Source organism: Lissotriton helveticus, chromosome 8, assembly GCF_964261635.1.
Source record: "Lissotriton helveticus chromosome 8, aLisHel1.1, whole genome shotgun sequence".
Classification (NCBI taxonomy): Eukaryota; Metazoa; Chordata; class Amphibia; order Caudata; family Salamandridae; genus Lissotriton; species Lissotriton helveticus.
Window position 1 is genome coordinate 51,512,037 of NC_136069.1, and position 5,000 is coordinate 51,517,036.

The window sequence follows — 5,000 nt, forward strand, 5'->3', positions numbered from 1 at the left end:
CAACTGATATACAACACAAGCAATTTAACATAGACTTTGATTTGTGTCCTCCTTCTAAACTTGCTTCCACATTTCTTGCCTTCAGGTTAGACTATGAATGTTTCCCATTTCAGGCTTTTTTGTAATGTAAACTCTTGTCTGCATTACCTTTAACTTCCCCTTGAACACAGATGTCAGTGGTCAGATGACGTTGCTTACCTACTCAGGCCACATACGTCTGGGTAATATAGTGCTAGTCCATTAAGAGTTAAAAAAACGCTACCTAACCCGGATCCCAAAAACGCTATTTACCCATTGCACAAGTTAACTGCTGAATGATACAGGACTCCTTAAAACATATCTCTAACATATAAGGGTAAATATCCAGGTCATGCATCTAGTTTGTTGAATGGTTCAAATCAAAGTATGAAGACCTCAGCCAGCAGCAGGCCGAAATAGCTCAGTTGGGAGAGCGTTAGACTGAAGATCTGAAGGTCCCTCGTTCAATCCCGGGTTTCGGCACAGTTGAGAGGTTGCTTGCTTCTGACAAAAGAGGTCTTGGAATCTGCTGCAGTACTTTTTTCTCTATTCATCAAATTTTTTCCAACTGATATATAACACAAGCAATTTAACATAGACTTTGCTTTGTGTCCTCCTTCTAAACTTGCTTCCACATTTCTTGCCTTCAGGTTAGACTATGAATGTTTCCCATTTCATGCTTTTTTGTAATGTAAACTCTTGTCTGCATTACCTTCAACTTCCCCTTGAACACAGATGTCAGTGGTCAGATGACGTTGCTTACCTACTCAGGCCACATACGTCTGGGTAATATAGTGCTAGTCCATTCAGAGTTAAAAAAATGCTACCTAACCCGGATCCCAAAAACGCTATTTACCCATTGCACAAGTTAACTGCTGAATGATACAGGACTCCTTAAAACATATCTCTAACATATAAGGGTAAATATCCAGGTCATGCATCTAGTTTGTTGAATGGTTCAAATCAAAGTATGAAGACCACAGATAGCAGCAGGCCGAAATAGCTCAGTTGGGAGAGCGTTAGACTGAAGATCTGAAGGTCCCTGGTTCAATCCCGGGTTTCGGCACAGTTGAGAGGTTCCTTGCTTCTGGCAACAGAGGTCTTGGAATCTGCTGCAGTACTTTTTTCTCTATTCATCAAATTTTTTCCAACTGATATACAACACAAGTAATTTAACATAGACTTTGCTTTCTGTCCTCATTCTAAACTTGCTTCCACATTTCTTGCCTTCAGGTTAGACTATGAATGTTTCCCATTTCATGCTTTTTTGTAAAGTAACCTCTTGTCTGCCTTACCTTCAACTTCCCCTTGAACACAGATGTCAGTAGTCAGATGACATTGCTTACCTACTCAGGCCAAATACGTCTGGGTAATATAGTGCTAGTCCATTCAGAGTTAAAAAAACGCTATCTAACCCGGATCCCAAAAACGCTATTTACCCATTGCACAAGTTAACTGCTGAATTATACAGGACTCCTTAAAACATATCTCTAACATATAAGGGTAAATATCCAGGTCATGCATCTTGTTTGTTGAATGGTTCAAATCAAAGTATGAAGACCACAGCTAGCAGCAGGCCGAAATAGCTCAGTTGGGAGAGCGTTAGACTGAAGATCTAAAGGTCCCTGGTTCCATCCCGGGTTTCGGCACAGTTGAGAGGTTCCTTTCTTCTAACAAAATAGGTCTTGGAATCAGCTGTAGTACTTTTTTCTCTATTCATCAAATTCTTTCCAACTGATATACAACACAAGCAATTTAACATAGACTTTGATTTGTGTCCTCCTTCTAAACTTGCTTCCACATTTCTTGCCTTCAGGTTAGACTATGAATGTTTCCCATTTCAGGTTTTTTTGTAATGTAAACTCTTGTCTGCATTACCTTCAACTTCCCCTTGAACACAGATGTCAGTGGTCAGATGACGTTGCTTACCTACTCAGGCCACATACGTCTGGGTAATATAGTGCTAGTCCATTCAGAGTTAAAAAAACGCTACCTAACCCGGATCCCAAAAACGCTATTTACCCATTGCACAAGTTAACTGCTGAATGATACAGGACTCCTTAAAACATATCTCTAACATATAAGGGTAAATATCCAGGTCATGCATCTAGTTTGTTGAATGGTTCAAATCAAAGTATGAAGACCTCAGCTAGCAGCAGGCCGAAATAGCTCAGTTGGGAGAGCGTTAGACTGAAGATCTGAAGGTCCCTGGTTCAATCCCGGGTTTCGGCACAGTTGAGAGGTTGCTTGCTTCTGACAAAAGAGGTCTTGGAATCTGCTGCAGTACTTTTTTCTCTATTCATCAAATTTTTTCCAACTGATATACAACACAAGCAATTTAACATAGACTTTGCTTTGTGTCCTCCTTCTAAACTTGCTTCCACATTTCTTGCCTTCAGGTTAGACTATGAATGTTTCCCATTTCATGCTTTTTTGTAATGTAAACTCTTGTCTGCCTTACCTTCAACTTCCCCTTGAACACAGATGTCAGTAGTCAGATGACGTTGCTTACCTACTCAGGCCACATACGTCTGGGTAATATAGTGCTAGTCCATTCAGAGTTAAAAAAACGCTATCTAACCCGGATGCCAAAACTCTATTTACCCTTTGCACAAGTTAACTGCTGAATGATACAGGACTCCTTAAAACATATCTCTAACATATAAGGGTAAACATCCAGGTCATGCATCTAGTTTGTTGAATGGTTCAAATCAAAGTATGAAGACCACAGCTAGCAGCAGGCCGAAATAGCTCAGTTAGGAGAGCGTTAGACTGAAGATCTAAAGGTCCCTGGTTCAATCCTGGGTTTAGGCACAGTTGAGAGGTTCTTTGCTTCTAACAAAATAGGTCTTGGAATCAGCTGTAGTACTTTTTTCACTATTCATCAAATTTTTTCTAACTGATATACAACACAAGCAATTTAACATAGACTTTGCTTTGTGTCCTCCTTCTAAACTTGCTTCCACATTTCTTGCCTTCAGGTTAGACTATGAATGTTTCCCATTTCATGCTTTTTTGTAATGTAAACTCTTGTCTGCCTTACCTTCAACTTCCCCTTGAACACAGATGTCAGTAGTCAGATGACGTTGCTTACCTACTCAGGCCACATACGTCTGGGTAATATAGTGCTAGTCCATTCAGAGTTAAAAAAACGCTATCTAACCCGGATGCCAAAACTCTATTTACCCTTTGCACAAGTTAACTGCTGAATGATACAGGACTCCTTAAAACATATCTCTAACATATAAGTGTAAATATCCAGGTCATGCATCTAGTTTGTTGAATGGTTCAAATCAAAGTATGAAGACCACAGCTAGCAGCAGGCCGAAATAGCTCAGTTGGGAGAGTGTTAGACTGAAGATCTAAAGGTCCCTGGTTCAATCATGGGTTTCGGCACAGTTGAGAGGTTCCTTTCTTCTAACAAAATAGGTCTTGGAATCAGCTGTAGTACTTTTTTCTCTATTCATCAAATTCTTTCCAACTGATATACAACACAAGCAATTTAACATAGACTTTGATTTGTGTCCTCCTTCTAAACTTGCTTCCACATTTCTTGCCTTCAGGTTAGACTATGAATGTTTCCCATTTCAGGCTTTTTTGTAATGTAAACTCTTGTCTGCATTACCTTCAACTTCCCCTTGAACACAGATGTCAGTGGTCAGATGGCGTTGCTTACCTACTCAGGCCACATACGTCTGGGTAATATAGTGCTAGTCCATTCAGAGTTAAAAAAACGCTACCTAACCCGGATCCCAAAAACGCTATTTACCCATTGCACAAGTTAACTGCTGAATGATACAGGACTCCTTAAAACATATCTCTAACATATAAAGGTAAATATCCAGGTCATGCATCTAGTTTGTTGAATGGTTCAAATCAAAGTATGAAGACCTCAGCTAGCAGCAGGCCGAAATAGCTCGGTTGGGAGAGCGTTAGACTGAAGATCTGAAGGTCCCTGGTTCAATCCCGTGTTTCGGCACAGTTGAGAGGTTGCTTGCTTCTGACAAAAGAGGTCTTGGAATCTGCTGCAGTACTTTTTTCTCTATTCATCAAATTTTTTCCAACTGATATACAACACAGGCAATTTAACATAGACTTTGCTTTGTGTCCTCCTTCTAGACTTGCTTCCACATTTCTTGCCTTCAGGTTAGACTATGAATGTTTCCCATTTCATGCTTTTTTGTAATGTAAACTCTTGTCTGCCTTACCTTCAACTTCCCCTTGAACACAGATGTCAGTAGTCAGATGACGTTGCTTACCTACTCAGGCCACATACGTCTGGGTAATATAGTGCTAGTCCATTCAGAGTTAAAAAAACGCTACCTAACCCGGATCCCAAAACTCTATTTACCCATTGCACAAGTTAACTGCTGAATGATACAGGACTCCTTAAAACATATCTCTAACATATAAGGGTAAACATCCAGGTCATGCATCTAGTTTGTTGAATGGTTCAAATCAAAGTATGAAGACCACAGCTAGCAGCAGGCCGAAATAGCTCAGTTGGGAGAGCGTTACACTGAAGATCTAAAGGTCCCTGGTTCAATCCCGGGTTTCCGCACAGTTGAGAGGGTCTTTGCTTCTAACAAAATAGGTCTTGGAATCAGCTGTAGTACTTTTTCACTATTCATCAAATTTTTTCTAACTGATATACAACACAAGCAATTTAACATAGACTTTGCTTTGTGTCCTCCTTCTAAACTTGCTTCCACATTTCTTGCCTTCAGGTTAGACTATGAATGTTTCCCATTTCATGCTTTTTTGTAATGTAAACTCTTGTCTGCATTACCTTCAACTTCCCCTTGAACACAGATGTCAGTGGTCAGATGACGTTGCTTACCTACTCAGGCCACATACGTCTGGGTAATATAGTGCTAGTCCATTCAGAGTTAAAAAAAAGCTACCTAACCCGGATCCCAAAAACGCTATTTACCCATTGCACAAGTTAACTGCTGAATGATACAGGACTCCTTAAAACATAT

General features: G+C 40.1%; 3 non-coding genes across 3 annotated transcripts; all 3 read left to right on the forward strand.

The window, feature by feature from the left end:
- The first annotated feature begins 1,011 nt into the window (after positions 1–1,011).
- Positions 1,012–1,084, forward strand: TRNAF-GAA (transfer RNA phenylalanine (anticodon GAA)). The gene has a single exon. It is a non-coding gene; the product is annotated as a tRNA-Phe (tRNA).
- Positions 1,085–1,594: 510 nt separating this feature from the next.
- Positions 1,595–1,667, forward strand: TRNAF-GAA (transfer RNA phenylalanine (anticodon GAA)). The gene has a single exon. It is a non-coding gene; the product is annotated as a tRNA-Phe (tRNA).
- A 510-nt stretch (positions 1,668–2,177) lies between these two features.
- Positions 2,178–2,250, forward strand: TRNAF-GAA (transfer RNA phenylalanine (anticodon GAA)). The gene has a single exon. It is a non-coding gene; the product is annotated as a tRNA-Phe (tRNA).
- Positions 2,251–5,000: the final 2,750 nt, after the last annotated feature.